This window comes from Gopherus flavomarginatus, chromosome 16 (genome assembly GCF_025201925.1).
Source record: "Gopherus flavomarginatus isolate rGopFla2 chromosome 16, rGopFla2.mat.asm, whole genome shotgun sequence".
Classification (NCBI taxonomy): Eukaryota; Metazoa; Chordata; order Testudines; family Testudinidae; genus Gopherus; species Gopherus flavomarginatus.
Window position 1 is genome coordinate 1,977,087 of NC_066632.1, and position 20,549 is coordinate 1,997,635.

General features: G+C 48.4%; 1 protein-coding gene across 12 annotated transcripts in view; it reads left to right on the forward strand.

Annotated features, from left to right (window-relative positions):
* Positions 1-20,549, forward strand: part of SMARCA4 (SWI/SNF related, matrix associated, actin dependent regulator of chromatin, subfamily a, member 4) — a 92,564-nt gene that overhangs the window by 21,884 nt on the left and 50,131 nt on the right. For 9 of the 12 annotated variants that reach the window (XM_050925496.1, XM_050925503.1, XM_050925500.1 and 6 more), the window contains exons 1-2: positions 9,589-9,688; positions 19,226-19,322. The gene's annotated coding sequence lies outside the window, so the exon portion shown is untranslated. Of the gene's footprint in view, positions 1-9,588; positions 9,689-19,225; positions 19,323-20,549 lie in introns of those variants that run through there. The other 3 variants (XM_050925499.1, XM_050925497.1, XM_050925498.1) reach the window with 1 other exon arrangement.

Here is a 20,549-nt window from a genome sequence, read left to right on the forward strand (position 1 = left end):
AACATCCTGTTTCTGTCTTGTTAACTGAACAAGACACAGTCTCTTACTGTAGCTAAATTCATACTGGATGTAATTCCATTGGCTTTACAGCGAGGATGAATTGCGGCCAATATGTTCACAACCTCAGACCATTGTAACAGGCAGCAGAGTTTGCTTGTGCTAGTCTTCTTCCAAGGTCCTAATGTGCTCGCTTGCTAATTTTAAAGCTGCAAACAGAGTGCTAAATAACATCCCTCACGATGTATAATATTCCGCCCTTGATTTATAATTCTAAATTCTGCTGCGAATAAAAATGAAGTTCCCACTTTCTCTGCTTTGAAAGTCCTTTTTGATCTCTCAAGTCCCGCCTCCTAGCTTTGCATCTCTGGGCTCAGAGCAGGGAAAAGAGGAAAACGATTTATGAGTCATGAAATGTAAGTCCTCTTTAAACCCACCTTCTTTGACAATTTGCTCCCACTCCTGTGTACCAGACAAAGCTGCCAGCATGCCTCTGTTTGAAGATTTGGAATGGGCTGCCTTGGAAGAGAGCTGGAAGCATTTTTCCACAGCTATAGGTCATCCTGTATGTTAAGTTTTAGCAAGTTTCCACAAACTATCTATGCAAACTGTACTAGCTCCAGAATTCTGTGCTAGCAGGTACCTCTAATATGCATATAGTTGTGACCCTAACTTAGCATAACTTGTTTGAGGAACAGCGCATCAAACATTTAGTCCTGCCATGAGTGCAGGAGACTGGATTAGATTACCTCTGCTCTCCAGGTCCCTTCCAGTCCTATGTTTCTATGATTTGTATGGGCTGAGTGTCTTTCATCTTTTTTTAAACTATTTTCCAGTTTTTCTGGTCTCTGTCTCACATTCAAAGCATAAATTTTACCATTGATGCATCCTCCAATGAAATCATGCATGCTTTTGATGTATCATTGAAGCCAGATTCTCCAAACATTTCCCCAGCTGAAGAGTTTGTACCTTCTACAGCATCTGAGTTTTCATCTTGAGGATATGGGGGGTGGGAAATTGCTGGTAGCAGCATGCTCACTGGTGATGGGCTGTTTTGAAAGAAGTCAGTTTTCTTTCCTTTGGGGATTCATTTTCTGTATATTCGCATTTTAAGATAGAGAAGGAACTCACCACTCACTGGTGTATGTTTTGTTCTCATTTAATGGGTCCTCATACACATGTTGCTGATTTTGGAAGCATCCACCATGATGGATTGTTGCCTAAATGGCCATCTATCCCCCCCATTAGCATTTCTACTGCACGTCTTTATTACTTGTATGCCAGTAGTGCACAGAGATCCCTAGCAGTATCAGGGCCCCATTTTACTGGGCCCCATACTGCCACACGGTAAGAGACACTCCCTGCCCGGAAGCATTTACAATCTAAAGAGACAAGACAGGGTGGAAGAAAGATAGTAGTAGCCTCCTTTTACAAATGGAGATTTGAAACATGGAGGCTAGATCTACACAGCAAAAAATCCATGGCAGCGAGGCTCAGAGCCTGGGTCAACCAACTCAGGCTCATGCTATGGAAAAATAACCGTGCAGACGTTCGGGCTGGAGTTCTAAGCCCCTCCTGCCTCACCAGGCTTCAGAGCCCAGCCCAAGCTCAAATGTTTATGTTGCAGTTTTTAGCCCCCAGCGTGAGCCCAAGTCAGTTGACCCAGACTCAGCCTCGCTGCCGAGGTTACAGAGGAAGTGCGTGGCACCCCCAGAACTGAACTCTGCTTCCTACTCCCTTCCCCGTAAGACCATCCTGACCCCCCTCATTCCAGGGCTTGCAGACCATTTGTGTTCTGGGCTGCACTTTTGCCAGCGCGTGTCCTTTCTAGTGTGGTTCAGGAAACTTGCATGGTTTTGATTTTAAAAAGCCCACAAAATATTTGGCAAACCATCAGTCTCCACTCTGGTCTTATCTCTTTTGGTACTTAAAAACAAATGTAACAACCAACTGAGATATTTAACTTGGAAATGTGGCAGCTGTGTAGAGGAGCTCAGGAACTATTTTTGAACACAATGTCATGAGATTTTTTTCATAGAACAATTACAATCTGTCTGCTAAATAATAATAATATCTATCATAGACAGCATTGTTCTATCTTGAAAACATTAATTAATTCTCACAACCCCCTCTGAGACTGGATTATCCACATTATAAAGATGGAGAAACTAAAGCCCATATTTTCAGCAGGGCCACTCATTTTGACTAGCTGTTTTTGCATGACTAATTTAATACACTGTAAGCCTGATTTTTATGAACATAGGAACTGCAAGACTGGATCAAACCTGAGATCCATCTTGTCTTGTATACGATCTCCACCGGTGGCCAGCACCAAATCTTCAGAGGAAGGTGTAAGAACTTTGCAGTGGGCTGTAGTGAGATAACCTTCCCCTGGCATTAGGTCTCCTCTTAATCTCTGATCATTAGAGACTGTTTTAAGCCCAGGAACATGAGGGTTAATATCCCTTCCAGAGTTTGTTGGTGATTATAACGCTGCATATTCTTGTTATCCATATCAATGTTCAATCCCCTTTTGAAACTTCCTAGATTCTTGGCCTCAATGACTTCCCGTGGCAGATTTCCAGTCTGATTGTGTGAAAAAATATTTCCTTTTACTGTTTCTGCACTTGCCACCTTCAGCAATACTGAACATGGACAACTCCTAGTGAAGTCACTGGGTGCACAACACCTTTAAAAGTTAGGCCTGCACTCAAGTGGGGCACCCCAAAATTTAAGCACTTAAAATAGTCCCCGATCCTGCTAGTCATTATGCCCACGTAGAGCCCCACTGAGTTCATAGATTCTTAAGGCTAGACAGTTCCATTTTGATCTTCTAGTCTGATTCTCCTAACACAGGCCAAGGAACTGCACCTATTTCTGTATCAAGTCTATAGCTTATTGGTGAGATAGGTTAAATCTTTTAGAAAAACATCCAGTCTTGATTTAGTCATAGAGTTTAAGGCCACAGGGGCCTATTAGATCATCCAGTCTCATCTCACTGACTGTTAACTTTCACCCAGTTATCTCCATACTGAGCCCAGTATCTTGTCTTTGATTAAAGTGTAATTTACATTTGGCAAAAGTATATCTTCCAGAAAGGCATGCAGTCTTGATTTTAAGACATCAAGGGATAGAGAATCCACCATGTGCCTTGGAAGTTTGTTCCAGTGGTAAATCACTGTTTAAAAATATATATATATATATAGTGCCTAACTTCTAATTTTGTTCCAATGATTATTTACCTTCATTGTTAAAAATTTGCACCTTATTTCTAGTCTGAATATGCCTACTCTCAGGTTCCAACCATTGGATCTCATGACTTTTTCTGATAAAGAGCCATCTATCAAAAATCTTTTCCTCACGTAGACATTTGTAGACTGTGCTCAAGTCACCTCTTAACCTTCTCTTGAATAAATCAGGGTGAGCTTCCATAGTCTCTCACTAGAAAGCATGTTTTCCAGTACATAAATCATTCATGTGTCTCTTTTCTGAACTCTTTCCAATTTTTCAATATCCCTTTGAAAGTGTGGACCCCAGCACTGGACATAATATTCGAATAATGGTCTGACTGATGTCACATACAGAGGTAGTACCACCTCTCTACTCCTACTTTACATTCCCCTGCTCATATATCCAAGGATCATAACCTCCCTCTTAGCTACAGCCTCACATGGGCAGCTCAGGTTCAATTGGCATCACTATCTACCATGAACCCTAAGTACTTCTCTGAGTCACAGCTTTCCAGAATACACTCTCATCTCTTACAAGCGTAACCTTCATTCTTATTTCCTGGTTGTGTGAGCTTTGCTGTAATTGGAATAGAGAAAAGAAGTTTTGAATTATACAACAAAAGAAGAATTTCTGCCAGCTACAGCCCAGAAAAATCAAACCCAATTTCACCCGTGAATATCTTTCAGGAAACCATAAATGCCCATTCGCATCATCCCCCCTCCTTCATTTATTCCTACCAATGGAAAGTGTAAGAGAAGGGAGCAGATCAGTGAAGGTATGTCTACATTGCAAGCTGAGATGTGATTGCTGCATGGGTAGACATACCCACACTAATTATCTGCACTAGATGTCTAAAAACAGCAATGTAGATAGATAGGGCAACAGGGGGCTCAGAGCAAGACAAGCGCAGCTGGGACCCTGAGCATACACTCACATTGCTAAGTTATGCCACTATGTTTACCGTCATTTTTAGCTGTAGCTAAGAGGAAGGTATGTCTAGCCATGCTGCAATCACACCTGGGATTACACTGCAGACGAACCCTGAGACTTAGAACTCCTGGGTTCTAGTGTCAGCTCTGCCGCCAACTAGCTGTTTGGCTTTGGGCAAATTACTGACTCAGTTTACACATCTGTCAAGTGTTTTGTAGCTGTAAAGCAGCACATAAGGGCTTATGTATTAATGCTCTGTTTTGCTGTTACTTCTGCTAAAGACTAGGGTAATCGACAGTATTAGCATTCAAACTACACAGTGGTCGTGAAAAGACAGAGGAGGCAAAAAATCAATACGCAATAAGCATGTCGGGCTGACTTGCTCAGGAATTTTGGACCAACAGCATCTGTCTGGCACCAGCAACTACCAGGCAAGAAAATGCAAATCTTCCCATCAGAGTCAGCAGCTCTCCTTGATTTAGACTCGTTTAATAAGAGTAGGATTTACAGATTTTTCTCTTGCTTTTACCTGGAACAAGGACTAAAGTACTTTTGTAAAATAACAAAAGAAAACAATCTTCTGATGTGACAGCAGAATCAATGGGCTCCTTTGCTGCAGTGAAAATTAAATGTTTTTTTTTGGGGGAAAGCGATATGGCATTCTGAGCATGTACTGCTGTAAAGCTCAATTAATAATGTGCATGTTAATTGAAGCTTAATAATATAAATGCTTCTCAAGGAATGAACTTGAGGAGGAAAAGCCTGTACCGGTGCAATCTCTTAAGATGGAACACTCATGCTAGATGGAATAATCAAGTTATACACATCTATCAAACTGGGCTGTGAGGCAGACAACTTTTAAACTAGCTGGTACAGAATAAATAGTGTGTGCTCCTATTTATAGATGCTTTCTTTAGTTTATAGCACCCATCATTCACGATTCCAGCCTGCATTCCAAACTCAATAGAGTGTCCCTTCACCCACCACTGAAAGGCAGCCATCTCTGGGATAGAAGGCAGGCAGTACACAACCCAGGACTGCCAATAAAATGGCCCCTTTTGTAACTCTGCCCTTTGCATTGTACTCAGAGCAGCAGAGGCTGGAAACTTCTGAAAGTGGAGAGACAAATCTAGCATCCATGCTCCAGCAGGGATTGGGAAAAATGCTTCCTTAAGAAACGCTGATTTTTTTGACTGAAATTACACTACTGTATGTGTTCATTTCAGCCACGTTATAAATCTAAGCTTATCTTGACCATTTTAGGTAAGTTTCTACATGCCAGAATGAAGAGGCCTAACATAAGAGAGGGAGCTAAAAGTCTCACAGGTGCCCATACTTCAGTTGTTTCAGCAGAAAGAGGAAGAGGTGGAGAGAGAGAGGAAATACGCAGAAGCAGCAGCGGTTGGGAGAGATGTCCAGATGCAAATATCCCCTTCCCGAATGAAACACACTCATCATGTTTCTGCTGTTTTCTCCTCTAAGCTGTTCCCCCCCTCCCCACCATCTCTCATTGTCTCTCTCTCTTCTTCCTGTTCATATCATTCCCTGCCCAGGACACACACAGGCCTGTTCATATCAGTCCTGGTCTCTCTTTATGCTTCCCTTTCCCATCATGCTTCTCTAGACACAGGAGAGACATGGCAGTGGTAAGAAAAGTTGCTTGTGCTCCTTCCATTCCGAGGGCCATATCTGACAAGGTCACTGGCTAGCCCTTGACCACGAGCTGTAGCAAAGCCCCCCAGCAGCCACAAAGTCTTCTCCACCAACCCATAAGCCCCCACTTCCACTCCATTCCCAACCATCATATGGTTGGAAGGGGAACTCCCTTTCTTTCCACCCCAGCATCCGTTTCCCATCCTCCAGGACTGCCAACACCTGTGCCTCCACCCTTGAAGGATTTAGGAGCCCAGCAGCCTTTGTTGGACTCCACTGCGGCCCACTTCCCTAACTTCCAGTGCACTGTACTGTACATATATTAACAATTCTGCATACACTGGACAGTGCTACATAAACAATCATCATTCTCAAATGTCCATGTCTCCCACAACCAGATTACATTCTGAAAGCTTTTGCCATGGAAAGATCTAGCAGTTTTTGTGTGTGGAATACAGATTCCTAATCTGGGCAAGGAATCCATGTGCCTGGGCACTCATTTTTTAAAAATCTAGAAGGCAAGAGATAGGAGAAAATGGAGACTGGGAAAATCCATCCTACCAAATATCCTGACGTGATTTTTTGCCTCCAGAAGAGCATAAAATTTAGCTGAGGGGGCGAATTCTTCACCCTGCTCAGCTTCCAGATGCCAGCTAGTGCAGATTACAATAGCCCCTTGGGGCTGGGCAAAGAAACAGGGTTCATAACTATCTCTCTGACACCACCTGTTAACTGTAACAGAGAATTAGGGCCTAGATTTTGTGGGAGAGGCAAATTGTCTCCATTTTGGGTGGGGTCCAAAACGTGGTAGTCTTTGCTGGCCATGAAAGAAATACTCAGTAGTGTGTGCATACCTTAGGCAACTTACTCCATTGATCACATCATGTTTCCACTCTGAAACTTGTTGACATCACCTATCTAAGATAACACGTTTGGAGGTACACTATTTCCTCTGACCCTATCAGTTCTCACACAGGAGCGGTGTCAGGCAGGGGCAGTAGTTGGATGAATGATTCAGTAGAGTGCTTTCTCCTCTAAATCAATGCCCCTTAACGGGCGCCGTGTTGCTGCCCATTAAGGTTTAGATGAATCATAAAATGTAGAAGCTAGCCACTAAACACTGGTCATTTTCAGGTGTTCTGGCCCATGATGCTAACCTAAATTCCCCTGCTGTTTCAACTGCATATAGGGCTCCTTATGTCCTGCCCTAAACTATTATGTGACATTTTCCATGCTGCTAAACAGGAGCTACATTTGCCCCCAGATGTAGTTGGAAATGTGGGGATGCTTCATGTATGTTTATAAAGTGCTTTGAGAGCCTTGGAAGAGAGGGTTTGCAGAAGGCCAAAGGATTATTTAGGCCGTTTTTGTCTGTCACTTTACCTAGTGTGCTGACTGAGATGGCCTTTCTCACTAGATGGTGCAAATAACAATGCATAAGCAGGTGACCAGAAATGGAATTTCATCAGAGGAGGCTCACACTGTGGCCTCTTTCATGCTGAAAAAGAATGGGACAGATCAAGAGAATCCCAGATATTAGTGCTGGCAAAGATCGGTTAGATTATCTTGTCCATCTGTTCTACTAATAATTTCACTTGGTAATTGTCCTGTTCTGTTCTTTCCCTCTGAAGCATCTGGTACTGGCCACAGTTCGAAGACAGGATACTGGATTAGATGGATCATTGATCTGATCCAGTATGGCCACATTTACATTCTTATGCAAAAGTTCTCCTTAAAGGTCTCTTTTCAAAGGTTTGGCCAGTCCCAAGCAATAGGGCTTCCACAGTTCCTCAAGGAATCATTCCACAGTCCAACACATTTCATTCCCAGGGAACTCTCCATGAGTTTTACCCTAAAGTTCTCATCTCATTCATCCCATTCCTACTAGCTATTGTCCCCTCAGGCGCCTTCCATCAACACCACTAACCCCGACTGAACAAGATGGTTTGTTTGCACCTAGAAAACAATCCCTTTCACTCCCAGGCTGTGAGAGAGACCCCAGGAGAACCACCAGCTCCTGTCTCCCTATTCCTGCCTCTTTCATCATCCCCCTCCTCACTTTGCCCCCCTCCCATCACCACTCAGCCCATCCTTCCCTCCCCTAGGCACTCCTCCTCATCCGCCCACTCTCCTCCCTGCCTTCTTCCATCATTCCTTAGCCCCAATTCCCTCATCAGCTTCCCCTCACCATCTGTACCCCATTCTCTTCCCTCACTCAGGCCCTTCCCCTCCTGAGCCCCCTCCCCTCAGCCCCTTGCTCGCTCCCCTCCCTGCCCCATCAGCCCCCTCTTCTACTCAGCTCCCTCCCCTCATCCCCCCTCCCTTCCTCTTCCTCGCTCCCCTCCCTGCCCCATCAGCCCCCCTTCTACTCAGCCCCCTCCCCTCAGCCCCCCATTCCCCTCCTGAGCCCCCTCCCCTCAGCCCCTTCCTCGCTCCCCTCCCTGCCCCATCAGCCCCCTCTTCTACTCAGCTCCCTCCCCTCATCCCCCCTCCCTTCCTCGCTCCCCTCCCTGCCTCATCAGCCCCCTCTTCTACTCCTCAGCCCCCTCCCCTCAGCCCCCCATTCCCCTCCTCTCATCCCCCCTCCCTTCCCTTCATCCCTTCCTCTTCCTCGCTCCCCTCCCTGCCCCATCAGCCCCCTCTTCTACTCAGCTCCCTCCCCCCTCCCTTCCTCTTCCTCACTCCCCTCCCTGCCCCATCAGCCCCCTCTTCTACTCCTCAGCCCCCTCCCATCAGCCCCCCATTCCCCTCCTCTCATCCCCCCTCCCTTCCCTTCATCCCTTCCTCTTCCTCGCTCCCCTCCCTGCCCCATCAGCCCCTCTTCTACTCCTCAGCCCCCTCCCGAGCCCCCTCCCCTCAGCCCCTTCCTCACTCCCCTCCCTGCCCCATCAGCCCCCCCTTCTACTCCTCAGCCCCCTCCCGAGCCCCCTCCCCTCAGCCCCTTCCTCACTCCCCTCCCTGCCCCATCAGCCCCCTCTTCTACTCCTCAGCCCCCTCCCCTCCTGAGCCCCCACCGCATCAGCCCCCCATTCACCTCCCTGCCCCCTCAGTCCCCTAGCCTCCTTCCCCTCCCCCATCAGCCTATTCTCCTCCGTCCCCGCCCCCCTCCTGAGGCCCCCATTCCCCTCAGCCCCACCAACCCCCTCCCCTTCGCCGCAGTGGCGCTGGCACTGCGCATGCGTGCCCGCGGCGGCGGCTCCCAACCGGGGGGAGGGGGAGGCCGCTCGCGCCGCCAGCGCGCGCCAGCTAGGAGAGCGAGCACCGCTTGTCCCCTTTGACCCCGCCCACAGCCGCTCGAATGCTCCCCTCTCCTACCTCATTGGCTGAGGCTGGCTGGAAGGCGTTAGCGCGAGTCCCTTTCCTTAGCTCCCATTGGCTGAGAGCGCAAACCCTGAGGCTGCGAGGAGGGGGGGAAGGGAGAGCCCTGCGATACCATTGGTTGCCGCGCCTAAAGGAGTGGGCGCGGTTCCATAGTGACCGTCTCAACTCGTTGGCCGAGGCAGGCGTCAGGTTTCTTCCCATTGGATGAGGGCGCTTGGGGCTCCACCCTCCCTGGCTGACGGAGGGGAGGAGCGCGAACCACCCTCGTTGCTCCGATTGGCTGTGCAACTCAGACACGCACGCGCCGGTGGGGGAGGGGTGGGTCGGTGGAGCGCGAGCCCCGCTACGTCCCTGCCACTGACCAAGGCTGCTGCGAAGCGCGCGCGGCGGAGTCGGATCGCGGGGGCGCGCGCAAGGGGGCGCTCGAGCGTCTCCCTCACACACAGCGGCGGCATCGGCGGTTCCTTTGTCCCCCAGAAGGAGACCCCGGGCTGCCCGCCCGCCCGCTCCCCGGCGGGGATGGAGCCCGCGAGCGGCTCCTCCAGGGACGGGCACGGTAAGTCCGGGCGGCCTGACACGCCGCGTGGGGGGGCGGCCGGCGCCCCCATTGAATGAAGTGGCGGGGAGGAGCGAGGTGCTGAGGGGGCTACGGCGGCCCGGGCGGGTCAAGAGGCCTCCGTGATTCCCTTTGCGAGAGATCGGCCCGCCTATGGGGGGGGTAGGGGAGCAATTAATACCCCCCCCGTACTCTCGCCCCTCCCCCCATCAGCATCTTCCCGTCCCCGGGGCGCTGTCCCCATTAACCCCCATTGACACCCCCATCCCTGGGCCCTGCCCCCCACTAGCATCCTCCCTTCCCCCATCACTGGGCACTGCCCCCTTTAACTCCCGCACCCACATCCCTATTACTCCCCCCCCCCCCTTTACCGGCACTCCCATTCCTGGGGCCCCGCCCCCAGCTAGCATCCTCCCTTCCCCCATCACAGGGGCCCTGCCCCCTTTAACTCCCGCACCCACATCCCTATTACTCCCCCCCGCCCCCCCATTACCGGCACTCCCATTCCTGGGGCCCTGCCCCCAGCTAGCATCCTCCCTTCCCCCATCACTGGGGCCCTGCCCCCTTTAACTCCCGCACCCACATCCCTATTACTCCCCCCCCCTTACCGGCACTCCCATTCCTGGGGCCCTGCCCCCAGCTAGTATCCTCCCTTCCCCCATCACAGGGGCCCTGCCCCCTTTAACTCCCGCACCCACATCCCTATTACTCCCCCCCCCGCCCCCCCATTACCGGCACTCCCATTCCTGGGGCCCTGCCCCCAGCTAGCATCCTCCCTTCCCCCATCACTGGGGCCCTGCCCCCTTTAACTCCCGCACCCACATCCCTATTACTCCCCCCCCCTTACCGGCACTCCCATTCCTGGGGCCCTGCCCCCAGCTAGTATCCTCCCTTCCCCCATCACTGGGGCCCTGCCCCCTTTAACTCCCGCACCCACATCCCTATTACTCCCCCCCCCCCCCCATTACCGGCACTCCCATTCCTGGGGCCCTGCCCCCAGCTAGCATCCTCCCTTCCCCCATCACTGGGGCCCTGCCCCCTTTAACTCCCGCACCCACATCCCTATTACTCCTCCCCCCCCCCCTTACCGGCACTCCCATTCCTGGGGCCCCGCCCCCCACTAGCATCCTCCCTTCCCTCATCACAGGGGCACTGCCCCCTTTAACTCCCGCACCCACATCCCTATTACTCCCCCCCGCCCCCCCCATTACCAGCACTCCCATTCCTGGGGCCCTGCCCCCAGCTAGCATCCTCCCTTCCCCCATCACAGGGGCACTGCCCCCTTTAACTCCTGCACCCACATCCCTATTACTCCCCCACCCTTACCGGCACTCCCATTCCTGGGGCCCTGCCCCCCACTAGCATCCTCCCTTCCCCCATCACTGGGGCCCTGCCCCCTTTAACTCCCGCACCCACATCCCTATTACTCCCCCCCGCCCCCCCATTACCGGCACTCCCATTCCTGGGGCCCTGCCCCCCACTAGCATCCTCCCTTCCCCCATCACTGGGGCCCTGCCCCCTTTAACTCCCGCACCCACATCCCTATTACTCCCCCCCCCCCCTTACCGGCACTCCCATTCCTGGGGCCCTGCCCCCCACTAGCATCCTCCCTTCCCCCATCACAGGGGCCCTGCCCCCTTTAACTCCCGCACCCACATCCCTATTACTCCCCCCCGCCCCCCCATTACCGGCACTCCCATTCCTGGGCCCTGCCCCCCACTAGCATCCTCCCTTCCCCCATCACAGGGGCCCTGCCCCCTTTAACTCCCGCACCCACATCCCTATTACTCCTCCCCCCCCCCTTACCGGCACTCCCATTCCTGGGGCCCTGCCCCCCACTAGCATCCTCCCTTCCCCCATCACTGGGGCCCTGCCCCCTTTAACTCCCGCACCCACATCCCTATTACTCCCCCCGCCCCCCCATTACCGGCACTCCCATTCCTGGGGCCCTGCCCCCGCTAGCATCCTCCCTTCCCCCATCACTGGGGCCCTGCCCCCTTTAACTCCCGCACCCACATCCCTATTACTCCCCCCCCGCCCCCCCATTACCGGCACTCCCATTCCTGGGGCCCTGCCCCCCACTAGCATCCTCCTTTCCCCCATCACAGGGGCCCTGCCCCCTTTAACTCCCGCACCCACATCCCTATTACTCCCCCCCGCCCCCCCATTACCGGCACTCCCATTCCTGGGGCCCTGCCCCCAGCTAGCATCCTCCCTTCCCCCATCACAGGGGCCCTGCCCCCTTTAACTCCCGCACCCACATCCCTATTACTCCTCCCCCCCCCCCTTACCGGCACTCCCATTCCTGGGGCCCTGCCCCCCACTAGCATCCTCCCTTCCCCCATCACTGGGGCCCTGCCCCCTTTAACTCCCGCACCCACATCCCTATTACTCCCCCCGCCCCCCCATTACCGGCACTCCCATTCCTGGGGCCCTGCCCCCAGCTAGCATCCTCCCTTCCCCCATCACTGGGGCCCTGCCCCCTTTAACTCCCGCACCCACATCCCTATTACTCCCCCCCGCCCCCCCATTACCGGCACTCCCATTCCTGGGGCCCTGCCCCCAGCTAGCATCCTCCCTTCCCTCATCACTGGGGCCCTGCCCCCTTTAACTCCCGCACCCACATCCCTATTACTCCCCCCCCCCCTTACCGGCACTCCCATTCCTGGGGCCCTGCCCCCCACTAGCATCCTCCCTTCCCCCATCACTGGGGCCCTGCCCCCTTTAACTCCCGCACCCACATCCCTATTACTCCCCCCCCCCCTTACCGGCACTCCCATTCCTGGGGCCCTGTCCCCAGCTAGCATCCTCCCTTCCCCCATCACAGGGGCACTGCCCCCTTTAACTCCCGCACCCACATCCCTATTACTCCCCCCCCCTTACCGGCACTCCCATTCCTGGGGCCCCGCCCCCCCACTAGCATCCTCCCTTCCCCCATCACTGGGGCCCTGCCCCCTTTAACTCCCGCACCCACATCCCTATTACTCCTCCCCCCCCCCTTACCGGCACTCCCATTCCTGGGGCCCTGCTCCCAGCTAGCATCCTCCCTTCCCCCATCACTGGGGCCCTGCCCCCTTTAACTCCCGCACCCACATCCCTATTACTCCCCCCCCCCCCGCTTACCGGCACTCCTATTCCTGGGGCCCCGCCCCCAGCTAGCATCCTCCCTTCCCCCATCACTGGGGCCCTGCCCCCTTTAACTCCCGCACCCACATCCCTATTACTCCCCCCCCGCCCCCCCATTACCGGCACTCCCATTCCTGGGGCCCTGCCCCCCACTAGCATCCTCCTTTCCCCCATCACAGGGGCCCTGCCCCCTTTAACTCCCGCACCCACATCCCTATTACTCCCCCCCCCCCTTACCGGCACTCCCATTCCTGGGGCCCCACCCCCAGCTAGTATCCTCCCTTCCCCCATCACAGGGGCACTGCCCCCTTTAACTCCTGCACCCACATCCCTATTACTCCCCCACCCTTACCGGTACTCCCATTCCTGGGGCCCTGCCCCCAGCTAGTATCCTCCCTTCCCCCATCACTGGGGCACTGCCCGCATTAACCCCGCCATTCCTTGCTACATTCCCCTCGTCAGCATCTCTCATCCATGAGGCACTGCCCTCCATTAGCATCCTCTCTTCCCCCATCCATTGTCCCTCACCCCATTGATACCCCATATCCGGTACACTTCCCTCTTCCCCCCCCTTATCATCCTTTCTTCCCCCATCAGCATCCCCACCCCGGGGCACTGCCCCCCACTAATATTGTCCCTCCCCCCGTGAGCACCACCATCCCCAGGGCACTGCCCCCATTAACACCAGCATACCTGGTACACTCCCCCTCGTTATCATTTCTCCCCCATTAGCACCCTCATCCTTAGTGCACTGCACCCTGCTCGCATCTCTTCTCTCCCTATCAGCCCCCCCATCTCTGGGGCACTGCCTCCATTAGCATTTCCATTCATTCTGGGGTTCTGCCCCTCCATCAGCATTGGCCTCTCCTCAAGCATACTGTCCATTAGCATCAACCCCTCCTGCCACCCCTATTCATTAACAACCCTCTCCATCCTCCCCCCAATACTGCCCCACCCAGGGGCTGTGTCCCCTCCTTCAGTCAGCCTCTTTCTTGTATCCTTTCTCCTAGTGATACTGTGCCTCCACCTCATTAGCATCCCCCTCCACCCAGGAATACTGTCCTTTCCATGCTCCTCAGTATTTTTAGGCTGGGGTGCTTCCCCACCATCAGTATCTGTTATCCCATCCACTCTACCCCAAGGTTACTGTCCCCCATAAGTATCTCCTACCCTGTGTGAACCAGTTTCTCCCATCAGCATCTCCCCCTCCCCTTGGGGTACTGCCTCTATTTTAGTATCCTTCGTCCTGCCAGGGGACATGCTTCCATTAATTGTTTCCTCACCTCATTCTAGGGATCCCGTCCTCACTACCATCACCTGCCCTGCCCCAAGGAACTGCTTTTCCCCATCTCTCCCCTCTGGCCCTCCAGCTTGCTGTTCTGCCCTCCAGAGCTATGCCCCCCCCTTCTCCTTCATGTGGTGGGAGGGGCTTGGCCTTAGATCATCCAGGCTGGACCTCCTACACATGTGCATGCTTTCCATTCAAGTATATATTGTGGGGAGGGTTCAGATTTGCCACCTGCCTGGGACAGATCCACAGAATCAAGTCCAGTCACTTGTGCTGCAAGAAGGGCTAGAAATCCTCTCCCCTAGCTGTATCCCATTGCCCATGCTCCCACTTCCTGGAGAGACACCCTTGCTCTCATGTGTTGGGGTAGAAGGTTGAAAGGTGCACTGTTAGCAGCAGCAACTGCACCAAATAGGCACATAACCACGGACAAAGCCCATTGTCAGATGTGTTGTGGGAAGGGGTGAAAAAGAATTGCCCCAGTTCCACTCAGCTCATTTACATGAATTTGAGGGCAGGGGCGATTTAAAGAGGATCTGCTCACAAAGCCAATTCATAACCACCCCCTCTGCCTACAGCATTCTCTTCCCCGCCCCCATGGTTTTCTGATACACACAAAGCACATTTAAATATGAATGGGTTCAATATGTAGCACAACTTCCAATTGGAAATAAAGGCAATATTTACAGATGCCCCAGTATTCTAATGGTGGATTTTAACTGTTCTCCTTTCTCTCCTATTTTGGGGGCAAATTTATATCGCCTTTGTTGGTCACACACCAGTTAACAATGTAGTCTATTGTTTTAAGGCAGAGGCTCTTTTGTTACATTTTGTAACATGTAGCAGGTTTTTAATAACTGTCAGATATATTGACTGACCCACTTATTTTTGTGGTGTGTGTTTCTGGTGATCATTCAAATAAAAAGTGTCTTTTAATTCAGCATTCAAAACCTGCAGTATCTTAAAAAATGTAGGGCATTTTGTGATGTGCATAAACTTGACACATACTCACCTACGTTTAAGTCAGAGACATTTAACTGTATATTAAATAATATCTAGTTCTAAATGTTAGATGTTTTTACAAATTTTTTCTCCCTCATTCCCATCTTTGAGAGATAAATTACCCTAAGTGTCTGAATTTCTCTTCTGCATAATTGTTTTAATGTCCAGATATTAGGTACAATATCTTTATTTTAAAGTACAACCCAATTTTCTGCATGTCTCCTTCAGAGATGGAGGAGAGTGACAGAGATTTGACATTTGCTGGAAGGATGTCTTCAGGTTTTTCACTTCCTTTTTGATTGGTAGACTGGATGTATATCTTCATATGTTTTGCATTCATCTTTGCTTTGGTCCCTCAGTGTAATGATGGATAAATGGTATGTAGCGTGTTCAGATCGCTGTGACTGTGCTTTGCTAATCTTCTTGCCATTAAAATATGAAAGGGGATAGGCAAGTTAACTGAGAGAATCAGTTAATTTTCTGTGTTAAAATAATTTATATTTTCCTTTTTCAAAGATCAGAATCTAAAGAGAAGCAGAAGTGGGGATATAATTAAAGGATTTGTGCAGCTGTTTTTTAAAATTCATGAGTTGCATTAAGATCATATAAAATGAGTGGCTTTTAAGTGTCTAGTAGCATATTTGATTACCTTTCTACACAGGTTGGGTTTTCAGCATAGTGGAACATGCTTATTGCAGCAGACAGTTTAAGAAGGAGGTCATCTCCAAGTGAGACTTCTGTGGCATATTTCCTTATTCTTTGCAGCTGGTGTTTTCAAAGCAGTTGGGGGGATTTGGGTGCCTGACTCCTTTGTATCCCATCCTTTGTGTAATTCAGGGATGAACATCAAGAAGAGAAAATGGGCCTTAATTTTATTTTTAGTGCCTGAATAGTTTTCAAAGGTTTTAAACCTTCCCGTGACTTTTATTCCTGTGTAATGAGAATTCTGCTATCATTTTCTCTGTCAAAGAACACTCATAATTTGTGATGTATCAGTTTTATTTATAAAAGATACTTTAGCAAATAACTGTTCAAATTGCAAATGCTTAGTTTGTTAACCAACTAAAACAGTAACATTTTTGAAGCAAGCAAGTTTTTTTTCAGACTAAATAATTAAAAACATAAGAATGGCAGTGTTGGGTCAGAACAATGGTCCATCTAGCCAGTATCATGGCTCTGACAGTGACCAGTGCCAGATGCTTCAGAGGGAATGAACAGAACAGGGCAATTTTGAGTGATTCATCCCCTGTCACCCAGTCCCAGCTTCTGGAGTTGGAAATTTAGGGACATGGGATTGCATCACTGACCATCTTGACTAATAGCCATTGGTGGACTCCTCCTCCATGAACTTAGGTAATTCTCTTTTGAAGCCAGTTATGCTTTTGGTATGCACAACATCCTATGGCAACAAGTTCCACAGGTAGACTGTGCATTTTGTAAAGAAGTACTTCCTATTGTTTGTTTTTAAACCTGCTGGCTATTAATTTAATTGGTTAACTCCTAGTTCTTGTGTTATATGAAGAGGTAAATAGTCACTTTCTCCATACCAGTCATGATTTTACAGACCTCTATCATATCTCCCCTCTTAGTTGTCTCTTTTCTAAGATGGACAGTCTGTCTTTTTTTTAAATCTTTCCTTGTATGGAAGCTGTTCCATATCTTAATTTTGTGTTGCCCTTCTTTCCACCTTTTCCAGTTCTAATGTATCTTTTTTGAAATGGGATGACCAGAACTGCACACAGTATTCAAGGTGGAGACGTACCATGGATTTATATAGCAGCATTATGATATTTTCAGTTTTATTATCTATCCCTTGCCCAATGATTCCTAACGTCCTATTAGCCTTTTTAACTGCTGCTGCACATTGAGTGGATGTTTTCAGAGAACTATCCACAATGACTTCAAGATCTTTCTTGAGTGGTAACAGCTCGTTTAGACCCCATCATTTTGTATAGTTGGGATTATGTTTTCCAATATGCATTACTTTGCATTGATCAACATTTGAATTTCATCTGCCATTTTGTTGCCCAGTCACCAAGTTTTGAGAGATCCTTTTGTATCTCTTTGCAATCAGCTTTGGATTTAACTATTTTTTTTTCTAATTTTGTATTGTCTGAAAATTTTGCCATCTCACTGTTTATCCCTTTTCTATATCATTTGTGGACATGTTGAACAGCATAAGTCCCAGTACAGATCCTTGGAAGACCCTGCTATTTACTTTTCTCCCTTGTGGAAATTGATCATTTATTCCTACCCTTTGTTTCCTATCTTTTAAACAGTTAGTGGTCCATGAGAGGATCAGTGAATTACAACAGTCCCTTCTGGCCTTATAATATGTGAATCTAAAAATGCACCAAAATGCTTTGGAAATAGGAAAAACAATACAAACAAATAAAATGAATTAAGTATAATGTTTTCTGCGATAAAGAGGGAAGTATCAGTTCTCTGGGGTGGTACTATATTAAGTTTTATTTCGATTGAAATTATGGCTATGAAATAAATAAGATGTTTTTGCGTGGAGAGAAGTGTTAGATCTCTGCTGCTTTAACAAACACGTTCACGCAAAGATCATTAGTTTTGATCCTTGAGTCAGTGAATATATAATATTACTTTAGCACTCAGGGTTTTGGTCTAGATCAGGGCTCAGCGATGCACGGCTGTGTACATATACAGAATTGTCCATCAATCCTGTCTATGTGAAAAGATGTTTATTCTGTGAAGGGTTAGGGGAGTTGGAGACAATCACCTATATACATTTTAAACGGAATATATGGATTTTTTATAATCATTTCAATAAATGTTGAATTTACTCAGCTGCACTCATTATGTTAGAATAGCACCTGGGACCTCCAGTCAGGGTCAGAACAAACCATTGGGTCACACTGAACAAATATTTAACATTGTCCTTAGAAAGTGTACTTTACAAACATGCAACAAAAAGACAGTCCCTGCCCTGAAGAGTGTGCAGTGCAAGTATCTGTGTGTAGTGGTTTGGAGCTGGAGAGCATAGAAACCGGAGCAGTGATGATGATCCATGCATAAAGGGCAGCATAGAAGAAAGCAAAAAGGTATTTGTGGGAGGAGTGAACAAGTGGCAGTTGAGGCTGGCATCAGTGTAAGGTATGGGTTGTGAGGAGGTAAGAGTGGATAAGTAGGGGGGCAGAGTTGTAATGGGCCTTGGAAGTTAGACATCTTCACTAATAATAGCTGGTGCTTTTTATCAGTAGATCTCAAAGTGCTTTACAAAAGAGTTCAGTATAATTGTCTCCATTTCACAGATTGTGAAACTGCCACATGCATTGGGGAGTAACTTGTTCAAAGTCACTGAGCAGAACATTGGTAAACCAGGACCAGGACTAGAACTCAGGTCTCTTGAGTCCAAGTCCAGTGCTCTGGCCACTAGCCACATAGCCTCCTAAACTCCCCCATTAGGGTTTCTCTCAGCCAGCTAACACAGGTTAAAACTATAACTGCTTTGTCAATGCTAGGATTACAACATGGGTTTAAAAATGCACTTTTTCTCCTCGTCCAGATGCAGCCAAAGAGGGGAATGATGTGGTCAGTGTTTTGTATGGAATAACTATTTATTATTTGTATTGTGGAGGTGCTTAGCAGCCCCAGTAACAGATCAAGACCCCATTGTGCTAGGTGCTGTACAGATATAAACAAAAATGTAATCTTGGCCCCAAAGAGCTCAGAATCTGAATAGAAGATAGATACAGATAGGGGAGGACAAGGAAACAATGTTATATTCTCAACCCCAGAATGCAAAAGAGTAAACGAGTGACAAAAATCTCATGATACCTAGAAATGGTCATTTCCTTTAGAAGAACTTTTTCTGTATTTTAATGGAAAGACAAATAAGTTAAAATCCATTAAGTGCAGCAATTGTTAGTTTCCCATTTAGAGGCACATAGCACAAATTGTATTAACATTCAGTAGCACACTTGTGTCTGACTCTCCACCAGCAAAACTTGTTTGAGTGAAATGCAGCAGTTCTTATAGCATTAGAAAGTCTGAAAGGAGGTGAGCCAGTCATTTTGCATCTTCACAAAGCAGATCTATTTATTGGATAAACACGAGTTTTAGACAGAATAATAATGATCAGTTTTCTTCTACAGCACTGGATTAAAAACTGGTAATCCTGAGACCTCAATCCCTCCATCATCACCACATGGATTCTGGGCTGTGAGATATCAGAGACCTCAATGTCCACAGGTAAGTTCTGGGCTGCTGACTTGTTCATCTCTGGTCCAATATTGATATTTTCCATGCTACAGAAGTGAGTTTTAATTATTGTTTATTGAAATTTCACTTAGCTAACATTAGAAAATGGAATATCTTTCAATTTCAGTCATGTTAGAATGTATGTTTTGAGGAGCATAGAACGCCGGGAAGAAAGAATCTTAGTGTTGCCGCATTTTCAAATCTGTAGTGAACTGAACTGGGCGTCCTGTTAGAAAAATGAGGCTGTAGTGTCATTTCAAGTCTCTTTGATTCCTTTTTGGTTCTAAGAGCAGACTTTCTTTCTAGCTAGAGCACTTAAATTACATTCATATTCCTTGAAGTACAGTATCATCATTTCATTTCAGTGCATTTGCTTAAAGCAGTATTTTGTCCTTGAAAGCATTTGAAATCCTAGTATGGTGCAACTGGCAGATCACATTATCTGTTGACAGCAAGAGAATGAAATACATAACTTACAACTGTGCCAATAAAGAATATGTCCCTTCATTAATTTCATTGACCATTTGTAAGCTGCAGGTTTGTAGGTTAGCCGTTGCAGGCTTTGAATCTCCTGCAGTGAATTTGGGCTCAGTCTTTTGTAGGTAATTGGGTAGTGTCCTCCTTTTTTGTCAAAATAGATATTTAATTGTTCTTTGTTTTCCATTAGCTATTGGGGGTTGTGGGGAGAAGTTGTGTGGGTTTGTTTTGGGGCTTTATTGTGTGCTTTTTTTTTTTTTGAGGAAAGGGAAGAGGAAAATGTGTAATGACATGTCAGAAATTTGTAAGATTTCTGAGGAATGGAGAGAGACATGAGTGGAAAGACAATAGTCTAAGTACAAATGCCAGAAATCCATCTACAGATGAACAAAAACTATGCTAAATGATGGACTTTGACTTTCTGGCTTTTGTTTGGAATGTCTGTCACTGGACACTAGTCATTTTAAAGATGTAACTTTTAATTAGATAAGTCTCACTGTAATCAGTTGGCTGCTCCGTGCAGCACAAAAGAGATACAGCTATAAAGGTTTAACTTACTTCCACATGACAGTGAAAATAGGTGCAGCTGACAAATGCAGTTTCTGCTTCCAAGGACTTAGCCACTTAAGTGTGTTTACATGTACACACAAGAAATAAACTAAATCCAGAACTTAAAATATCCAAAGGTTTAACTAACATTTTGAGTAGGCTCTTTAATATTGCTTTGCTTTTGTTCTGAAT